The sequence below is a fragment of the Ursus maritimus genome, unplaced genomic scaffold, assembly GCF_017311325.1.
Source record: "Ursus maritimus isolate PB19 unplaced genomic scaffold, ASM1731132v1 scaffold_30, whole genome shotgun sequence".
In the NCBI taxonomy this organism is placed as follows: Eukaryota; Metazoa; Chordata; class Mammalia; order Carnivora; family Ursidae; genus Ursus; species Ursus maritimus.
Genome location: NW_024425564.1, coordinates 33421560 through 33432804, shown reverse-complemented (window position 1 = coordinate 33432804; position 11245 = coordinate 33421560). Strand labels below are relative to the sequence as shown.

At 36.9% G+C, this 11245-nt stretch overlaps 1 pseudogene; it reads right to left on the bottom strand.

Moving 5' to 3' along the window:
• Positions 1-6575: 6575 nt before the first annotated feature.
• LOC121106118 lies at positions 6576-7147 on the bottom strand (annotated as a pseudogene).
• Between the last annotated feature and the right edge of the window lie 4098 nt (positions 7148-11245).

Below are 11245 nucleotides of genomic sequence, written 5' to 3'. Positions count from 1 at the left end.
CTTATAGTGATGTAAATATTATGCAAATAGATAATACATAGATTATGATGTAACTAAAGACCAACAAATATAAAAGAAGAGTATTTTTCATTAAAAAATTTTAAAAATTAAACTCTACTTAAGCTAACTCTGATTTTGATTTCTGGGCTTAGGTGGTTGTATTAGCTGTTTTTTGGGACCCTTCCAAATCCATGCATAGCTGATGAAATAATGGTTGACTGGATGGAAATGCTGATCTCAAAAGATATCTAGCCTGAATCTGTCTTGCCTGGTTGAAAAGAGGTCAATTAGACTAAAAAAGAGAATATACGAATCATAAGAGAGTACTATGATTATGTAATACATGAACAAATTTGAAGAAATAGAAAAAAAATTGAAACAATCCATGGCAAATAAATTAAGTTACTAGTTAAAAATCTCCCCCCATGGAGTTCTGGTCCAGGAAGATTTATAGGTGATTTTGCTAGAGTTTTAAGAAATAGATATTTCCTGTCTTGGAAAAGGGAAAAAGAATGAAGATATACCTAGCTTATTTTTTTTAGATTGTTACAGATTTGATAATAAAATTGATTAAGGACAATACATAAAATGAAGTTATTGTACAGTATTATTTATGAACAGATATAGAAATCCAAAGTAAAACATCAGCAAGAAAAATATTATATAAGTTTAAAAGAAATGAGCAAAAAGTAAAATAGGATTTATACTAGGAATGGAAGGCTAGTTAACATCCAAAAATATTTATTAATCTAATCCACCCAATTTATAGGTTAAAAGAAAATGTTATATAGTAGTTTTCTAAAGCTACAGAATAAGCAGCAATCAATACAAGTAGGCATGTTTACATTAATGTTTTGTGCAAATTAGGTTTAGAAGGGGATGTTCAGAAAACTATGGCACTGTGTTTAAAGAGAAAACTTTAGAAACGTTCCTATTAAATTCAGGAGCACAGTTAAGTATTTCTGCCATAACATTGTGGTAGAACAAGAGTGTTAGTAAATCTACATTAATATTTTAGTTCCAGAATAAATAAAACAGATGGAGAGCCTTCAGATAGACTAAAGCCTATATGGGACCATAGTCATTTCAAAAAATGGATTTGAGCTGCTTGATTCTCCATGATAACAAGAAAATAAAATAACATTAAAATGTTAGAATAATAGTGCAATAAACACAGGGTGCTTATGTCTTTTTGAATTAGTGTTTTTATTTTCTTGGGTAAATACCCATAGTGGAATTATTGGATCATATAGTATTTCTATTTTTAATTTTTTAATCATGGATGGACCTAGAGGGTATTATGCTAAATGAAATAAGTCAGACTGAGAAAGGCAAATACCATATAATTTCACTCATATGTGGAATCCAAAAACAATGCAAAACAAAACAAATGAATAAACAAACAAACAAAAAGCAAAAACACACTCATAAATACAGAGAACAAACTCATGGTTGCCAGATGGGAGGTTGGGTCAGGGGATGGGCAAAATGGGTGAAGGGAAAAGGAAGATACAGGATTCCTGTTATGGGATGAGTAAATCATGGGACTACAAGGCACAGCATTGGGAATAAAGTCAATGGTATTGTAATAGTGTATGGTGAGAGATGGTAGTTTAGAGAAGTTGAATCACTATGTTGTGCACCTGAAACTAATGTAACATTGCGGGTCAACTATATTCAAATGAAGACATTTTTAAAATGTTAGAATAAAATGTAATAAAATATGACCACAGGCTAGGAAAGAATTTGTTTAACCAGATACTTTCAAGAAGTTACAAAGAAAGAAGAAAATCTAAAAACTTTGTTCTCTAAATATACATTAAGTACTTTAACACACATGGAAATCCCAAACATTGAAAAATATATTTATATTGGAATATAAAGTACATTAGTATATACTATTTAATTATTAAAATATTTATATTTTAAATTTAACTTACATAAATTGATACTTCATAAGATTTATAAAAGTCCTAAACATATATTAAAGTCCTAAACATTAAAATGTTAGAATAAAATATTGCAAATGTATTTACAACCAAATGGTAGGAAAGGATTTTTTAAACCAGATATCTCAAGAGGTTACAAAGAAAGACAAACTTTGATACATTTTATAAAGATTAAAAACTTTTGCTCAAAAAGTACACCACCAGTTAAAAGATGAGCAACAGAAGATATTTGCAACATACAAAACAGATCGATAATCATAAGCCACGGAAAGTATAAATGTGTGCTACAAATCTGACAGGAAAAGATAACTCCATAAAGAAATGGACAGAATATATGAACAGATAACCATAGAAGAGGAAATGGAAAGAGAAAACAAGCGTGAAAAGATGGTTGACTTCATTAATAATGTATGAAAGCAAAATGAAACAATGAGATTTTATTTTAAACACAATCAGAACAACACATTACAAAGGTGCAGAAAATCAAGTGCTGGGGAAGATGTGGGAAGTCTCATTCAATGCTAGTGATTGGGTAAATTGGAATAAGCACATTGTAGAGCCCTGTGGCAACATCTATTGTGGTTGAAAATGCATAGATACCATGACCCAGCTAATCCATTTCTGAATATATGTCCTAGAAAATTCTAGGGTACCTAACTGTGCAAGCGATAGCATCATTTATAATAGGAAAAGAAAAACCCTCAAATTCTTGTAAGTAGGGAAAGGGATGAACAAATTGTTTATTTGGAATATTATACAGCAAAGTAAATAAACTATATGAATGCATAAATATGGATGAGTTTCAGAATACCTAAGGTCAAGTAAAAACAAAAGTGAATTGTAGAAAGTTGCATAGAATGTGATAATATTTGTGTAAATTAAAAAATACAACACTGTATGTATGACTTGTATGTTATTTTCAAATATGTGTTCATTACAAATACATACAAATATGGATTGCATACTCAGCAAATATAGGTTAGTGACTGATGCCAGGGATGGAGAGAGAGGTGTAGGATGGGGGAGGGTTCAGAGAAGCCATCAGTTTTATCTGCAGTATTTGTGATCTTTCACAAAAATGAAGGTCTGAATCAAATATGATAGGATGTTGAATGCTCATATTAACTCTAAGTGATTGGTACACATCCATTTCTTGTATCAGCTTTGGCAGTATTCTGGAAAATCCTTTCAAAAAAATTACAAAGAAGAGACATTCACATTATCAGCTCAATTACACAGCTGATAATGGTGAGCCTTTATTATTATTATTTTTTAAAATATCATTTTCCACTGCTCCACTATCCATCACAGTTTCAGTGCGTGTTAGCATCTGGGTCTTTCAAAGCTGGGACTGCAGTTATTACTAATTTAGAGACAGTGATGAGATTTACACGTTCAACACTGCTCTGCCTGTTTCCCCCGAAACCAGTGTCCTGTTATCTTAACTGGAATGCAGCTCCAGTGATCTTTCAAATGCCATCTCTTCTGAAGATTTCCCGTACCTCAGCATGCTTTTTCATATAATCCAGGATCCCCAAGACATAATTTTAGAAATATATTTCAAAAGAGCATTAGATTTTTGAAACAGAAACACAAGGGTGTTTCTTTATAGAAGTGCATATCAAAGGAACTGTGAAAAGCTTGCTTTGAGTGACTCAAAACAAAGTTAGAAAATATTGCTTGGGTGTTGTGAAAAGGAAGAGGATTTTTTATTGATTGCTCAACGTGGTGGTTCAAATTTCCTGTGAGGCCAAAGAATGACATATCATAACATTGAGAAATTTAACACATGTGAGGTGGCTTGAAAGTGTGCAGCTTTGAAGTGAAATAGACCAGTGTTGGCTTCTTTTTTTTTTCCCCTCCCGGGCTGTAATTTATATAATTCCAGAGTTTGGACAATTCTACCTTTCTCACTTCAAAGGATACAACAGTGTAGCAATCAGAGTTCCAGAAGAGAAATGGCATTCTTGTGTGCATCATGAGCTCGAACTCCCCATATCCTGAATACATCACTGTCCTTTTTTTTGGTCAATTCTATTCTAATATCTGAACAGTGAATTTCTGAAGGGTGGTTTCTGTCTCTGTGTCATTTTATTTCAACCCATTTTTATAGATTGCCTCATCGTGTAGAGCACTGTGCATGGATATGGAGGTGAAGAACTCTCGTTTTCTGCATTTCTGAAATAAACATAGTGACTAATCTTGGAAAAGATTGGTTCAAGACATATTGAAGAGAAAGCAATAAACTAACAGGACTTCAAAGCCCTAACTCTTTGATAGTGAACATACTCTTTAAACCAACTGAATGAAACAGATACCAAAAAGAAGATGTAGCAAAACAAAGGTAATATTTGCTTCCTTATTATCTATTTTAGTGGCATCTTCCCCAAAATGTGCTTGTGCTGGAAGCCATAGAATTAGACAGGAAAAGGTTTCCAGAGGCCCATCAGATTTCTAAGCATAATGCAGGGACTTTTAGTATCATTTACTTCGTTCTCCTGTAATGCTTTCTAAGTGAGCCCACCATCCACCGTAAGGAACAAAGAGAATAATGGAACATCAGGGATTGTTGTCCGAGAAAGAGCTGCAGAAGTTGACCTTCCTTTTTTGAAGCCAACACTTAGCCTTCTCTGATATTTTGTCACAGTAAAGCCCTAAGTTTTATATTAGGAAATGTCTTTCGGGTCTGTGCTACCTGGGGCTGCCTCTGTTCACTGTCTATTCTGATGGGAGGCTGGAGCCCTTCTTCCTGCGCTCAGCTAAACAAAAGGTATTTCTCTCATCACTAACAGTAGAAAAAACTAAGCCACATTAAAAAAAAAAAAAAGCCCACCTGAATGAAAGCAGCAATAAGCATTTCTGATTCCCACTATTCTAAGCCAACAGCTATTTACGTTCATGTGTGTCCAAATCTAGGCCAGCGGTCCATTTGTGCTTGGCATCCATTTTTTTTTTAAACTGAAAAGCCTCATGAATGGAGAGGGCACAGACCCCAGGCTTTATTCTTGCTTTGGAACTTTTATGGATTTCATTCAAATTGATAGTGCTTTTGGGGCAAATTCCTTGTGCTTTAATTTTCCTGAGGTTTTATTGATAAAGATAAACTATATGAAGAACTATATTAGCACAGAAGGTTCTCTTTCAAAGAACTGTTTCAAAAGCTGTAATGCAGGAGACATCGAGAGAGATGTCTGCCTCGTTTCTGTTAACCTTATAGTTGAAAGTGTTCAGTTACCACTCTGGACCTAAAGGCACCCCCTCTGTTGCCATTTGGAACCTAGAGAAGCTCTGTGCTTAGAAGTCATGGGGCAAGAATAGCATCTGGAGTGGGCTGAATCGGGTTCTGCCAAAGTTCTTGGCTGCACAGAAACTCAGAATGTGAACATATTTGGAAATAGGGTCTTTGGCAGATGTAATTAGTTAAGGACCTTGAGGTGAAAGCATTCTGGACCTAGAGAGTCCTTAGGAGAACACCGGTGTCCCCCTAAGAAGAGAGGACACATGAAGCACAGAGAGGGCTGTGTGCAGATGGAGACAGAGATCACAGTGACGCTGTGACAGGCCCAGGAAAGTCAGGGATTGCTGGCGACTGTCAACAGCCAAGAGAGAGAGGTGAAGGGCAATTTCTCCTTCAGAGCCTCCAGAAGGAGCCAACCCCTTGATTTTATACTTCTGACCTCCTGAAATGTGAGAGGATGGTTACCCAGTTTGGGGTCATTTGTTACAGCAGCCATAGGAAGAAAGAATAGCATCCCACATCCAGGCTTCCTCCTCCTCCTCCTCCTCCTCCTCCTCCTCTCTCTTTTTAAAAGATTTATTCATTTATTTGAGAGAGAGTGCACCTGCATGCACAAGTGGGGGGAGGGGAAGAAGGAGAGGGAGAAAGAGAATCTGCAAGCTGACTCCCCGCTGAATGCGGAGCCCAGTGTCAAGCTCCATCTCTTGACCCATGAGATCATGACTTGAGCTGAAACCAAGAGTTGGATGCTTAACCGACTGAGCCACCCAGGTACCCACAGACTAGTTCTTCTAAGGAAATTTCTTGACTCCCCCCACCTTCCCTTGTTTTTGTTTATAATATTTATATCTTTTGGGGTATATTAGGCTAGAACATCATAATACAGAAAACCTTTACTTTAGCTTCAGTGTTTTACAGTCACTAAATCTAAGAGGGTAGTAGAAAGGTGCTGTCTGAGCACTTTTCTTCAGTCGTGCATCAACCATCTAGTGCTATAGGATCCTGACAGCTGAAAACTGTACCACCTGGGCTTTCCATTGAGAAAGGTCTTTCCAGTGCCATAGATCTGTAACGTTTGGTAATAGTTGTATTGCGCGTACACACACACACACACACACACACACACACACACACACACCAATATATAGAGAGACCTTGTGGTTTTACCCTTGGTTCTATAGCCATGCATACAGTAGTCCAAGATCTTGAGCACATGGCTGGTCATTCCTTGATCTAGACCATTGAGCACACATTTGACTTGGGCTGACAGTAAACATTTATTTCTGCTCACTGCAGTCTTTGGTGTGAGTAGAGTCATTTTACTGGGGCATGAAGAAGATATGTGTGTTTGTAAGAGGACCTTAGCACCTCAATGTTTTTTCTATGAAGTCTCCAGTTACAACGACAGTATGTGTAGACTTTTTTTTTTTTAATAGTCTTGTGGTCTTTTATTATTATTTTTTTCCCATTTATCATGCCATGAATTCATAGGGAATGGGCTCCAGCAGTTCAGGCTCCTTTCCATTGGCTCTCACAAAGTGTGCTTTTCTGGGTGGGGTAGGCTGGCACTTCAGTTGAACCCAAGTACCTTTATCTTTGGCTTCCTTATATTTCTGGTCATTTTCCTTCACACACTTCAGGAGCTATCTCAGCTCTTTGAGTGTTTAATATACTCAATACATACATTAAGTCTCTTGGCAAAAGTCTTGCCCTTCATTTGTTTGTTTACCACAATGCTGACAGCATGCTGGGTAGCATCGTAGACTCTTCCAGTTTTGCCATGGTAACATTTGTGGGGCGTTCCTTTGTGAACAGTGCTCCTTCCCTTGATGTCCCCAATATCACCTTTTTTTTGTAGATTCACATGTATGTGGCCAAAAGAACAACCCCATGTTTTCTAAAAAGCCTAGAGAACATACACATAGCAGTTACCTCTCCTCTTTCCCTTTGAGTTGGTCATTTTGGGGAGTTACTGGAAGATGGTGGTTCTGGCCAAAAGGTAGTCTTTTTTTTTTTTTTAATACCAATGCATAAAAGAAGATGTTTATTTTCAGGTGGTTAGACTGAACAATAAGCAGTGTTTCATGGGTGATTGCCATGTCCTTTTTATTCCAGAAGGTTGGCTAAAGAGTGGTTGTCTTAGAGCTGAATAACAAGGCACCATGTGTAGACTTAATAGTCTCTCCTTTTCCTCTTGGCAAGTCCCTTTAAGACCTAGTGCATTATCCCTCCCATGCTCTTTGTACTTCATGATTCTTCTCCTTCAGCAGAACCACTTGCTGTCTTTTTGTGCCACCACTTATCCGATTGTACTAAAATGTCACTCTTACAATTGGTTTAGAGTAAAAAAAAAATTCCTTCTTTGACTGTGGGATTTACTACCTAATTGGCCATTGCATCCTGATCTCATGGTCCTCTCCCCACTAAGTCCCAGCCCTGCTTGCCTTGTCTGATGGTCTTCACTGGAGGAAGCTCTTCCGGCTTTAAGGCCTTTCGTGCTGGCTCTTCCCTGTGCCTGGAATACATTTTCTGTTAGCAGTGTCTCATCTCTGATGCATCAGTGTCCCTGACCACATTATATCAAATAGGCTTTTATCAGTTATAAAACCTTGTGTATTTCTTTCATAGTATTTATTATGATTTTTATTTGATGACTATTCCATGAGGATAGGGACTCTGTCTTGTTTCCCAACATGGATTCCCAACACACTTATGTTCCCAACACAGTACGTGGCACATGGCAAGCAACCAAGAAGGTTTGATGTTGACAAGTGGACGATATAGACATAGGTCAAATATTTCTACTAATACATGGTTATTCATGCTATAAAGGAAAAATCTCAGGACTTTGAGGATATATAATGGGAAGTTAGGGATGGCTTCCCTGAGAAAACAGTGTTAATTATGGCACATGAAGAATGAGTAATATGTACTATGGTCAAGGAAGGGAGCATTTTCCAAGTAAGAGGGAAGAGCATGTACTCGGGCTCTGGGGTAAGAGGTAGCATGATGCATCCAAGGACCTAAAAGAAGCCCGGCATGCTGGAGTTCAGGGCATCTGCAGAGGACAACAAAGGAAAAGAAGGGACAGACTGTGCACATAATTTTTCTCTCCCAGGAGATTGCAAACCCTCTAGATGGGGGTTGAGTTGGGGGTAGGGGTGTGAGGATGGATGGGCAATAGCTTTTTTTTTTTCCTCCAGAATAATGGCTAACAGGTAGAAATAGCTCAATTAATGATATTTAAGCAGAGGGGGCTTGGAGTTAGTGCTTCCTCCCTAAGTCAGCTCACGTGCAGCATGTGCAGATCAATAATTACACAGCTTGGAGAACAGCTATTTCTGTAGGGAGCCTGGCTTCCATAATTGTTGGTGAATAGACTCATCAGATGTGCCTAGAATTCCTTATTCTTTCAGCAAACCTTTATCATCACATTTTGTTCCTTATTATCTCAGTGGTCTTAACTTTTAGAAAATGTCTGTGTCCAAAAGGCTGAATGGGGTAATCTGGCTAACCAATGCATGTCAGGAAAATTAGCTTTTGTTTTATAAGATAAAGAATATCTATGGCCCATTTTTAAAGGCAAAAACAAGCACTGGTTTGTGCTTTGGAGAAAGAAAAAAATATTCAAACCACTAGCAACAAAATTCTTTCTCTCAAAATCTCATTTATTTCTATTAAAAAATAATCTCAAATAGAGAAATTTGCTTAAAATGGAGAAAAATGAAGGTGCAATGCTTTCCTTTTAAGTCACACATTGCATTTTATTTGTGAGATTTCAGTTCTTTGAACATGTTCTGGAATGGGGAAAATCCAATAGTTTTAGGTACCAGTCATTAGCAGAAATATGCAATTGAGTTATTATTTGAGAAGTAGTGAAACTAACGCATTTTGTAAGAAGCTTTGCTTTAACAGCTATTCACTAGTAGTGATTTGAAAGCAGAAGATATTACATTTCACCAAATAAAGGCTTGTTACACATTTATTTTAAAAGTTGTTTCATTTGGTCATTGCTATCAAGGTCAAATTAACTATAGTCAAGAAATGCATTCTAACAAGACAAAATGGAATTGCATACTCCTATTGCCATGATTAATTTGTACTTTACACCTTAACATTCAATATGATGGAATGTCATTAAACTGTGAAGCTGGCATTAATGAGGTCACCTGGTTCATACCAGGCTTTTTCATGGCATTTATTGATTTAACTGACTTCAAAAATTATACTCTGAATAATATTTTAAATGAAAGGTAGAAATGTCCTCATTCTTCATCTTGGACATGGAGTTGCAAGGGTTTAAAAGAGCCCTTTATTCCATTCCCATTTTAAACAAACTTTTCTTTTTCTTATATCGTTCCACCAAGGGCTCATGAATTTTGAAGCATAGATTTAAACTTTCAGTTTATTTTGTGATGTTATTTTATTACGTAGCTTGTATTTTTTCAGAAGTGCTGATAATGATCAGAAAGAGAGTTGTTAATGTTCTTATTAAAATTTTATTAATAACTAATGAATGTTACTGATATTTGAATTTGGATTAATGCCAAAATAGAAAATGTTGAAAAGTGATACTTTTATTATGAATTTAATTTCCTGACCCATCACTTACTTCCCTCTCTTGTGTTGCTTTTGCATTTAGGTATGACAAATCCTTTGGCATATAAATCTTGGAGGGTAGGGTAGAGTATATTATTCAACCTCCAAAGCATACGAATAGATCAAAAAATCTGTTTATTAACTACAGTGATTGAGCAGGATTGATTCAAATCATATGTCTGTAAGTGAAAATAAATTTCTTGCCCAAGAAAATATCTCAATACTAGCCAACCTTTTAGAACTGAATGGAAAAATTTACGACTGAATTAGAAGTATGGCTTTTATATTTAGAGAGCAAGATCAGTGCCTTTCAGTGGACTAAATATGGTATGTGTACAAAGTGTGACACATGGTAGGCACCTAATAGTTCCTCAGCTTGCTCTCCTTTAGCTGTAGCAACGACTCTCCTCAGGTGGCCCCTAGACCAACAGCATCAGCATTATATGGGAACTGGTTAGAAATGCAGGTTCCCAGGACCCATCCCAATCTTACTGAATCAGATATTCTGGGGCTGCGGTCCAGCAATGGGAGTTTTAACAAGCTCTCCAGATGATTCCGATGCATGCTACAATTTGAGAATCTCTGCTCTCGAAATTTTCATGTATTGAGCTTTCACTAATTTTCTAGGAGATCCCTTAAGAAAAATGAACCTTCATTCTGCTCATTTTCTCTTTAAAACTTTCCTAACACAGCTAACCTTTGTTTCATTCTTAATGATGTGTTTGCATTGTGCTACCTCCTTAAGAGATTATCTCCCATAATTGTCGCTACAATATACTATTATTATATGCATTCTAGAGATGGGAAAGCTGGGGCTTTAAGAAATTGAATAATTTGCTGAAGGTCAAGGTCATTAAGGTGGTAAAGGGAGCAGGGATTCAAATCCAAGTGGTCTGATATTTGTTCTTCATCATGGTGCTACAAAGCTCTTTGTTATTGAACAATTAAGGCAAAACCAAAGCTACTAATAAAACGTGCTGACAAACCTACTAGACTCCCCCTGACACTCTGATCATTCCAACTGTAACCTAAAATGAGCAATTTCTTGCTAGTACTGCATTAGTTTTAGTTTCCATTGTACTAGCTCTACGTGTTCAAATTGACATGTCCGCAAAGGTTGGAGCTGGCAATAACCTTAAAAATGTACCAGCTGAGAAATTTCCACTTCAGCTGCATGTTCAGAACAAGTGTATACGGAATACAGTTATTTTACTTCTCGGAAAACAGCAGCACATTTTGACTCAGCAGATCAGTAGAAGATAAGCAGAGAGGAGAAAACAGCAGTTCAGGGAAACTTGGGGTGGGTGTGGGGGAGCTGGGGTTGGCACCGGGCAGATAACAGTGTGAACAATGCCGACAAGTACTCCACACCCTCCAGGGAATAAAAGTACTGACGGCAGCATCCTTGTTAGAAGGGAGGAATTCATGACTTGAGTTTCCAGTCCGAAAGTCCCAGGTG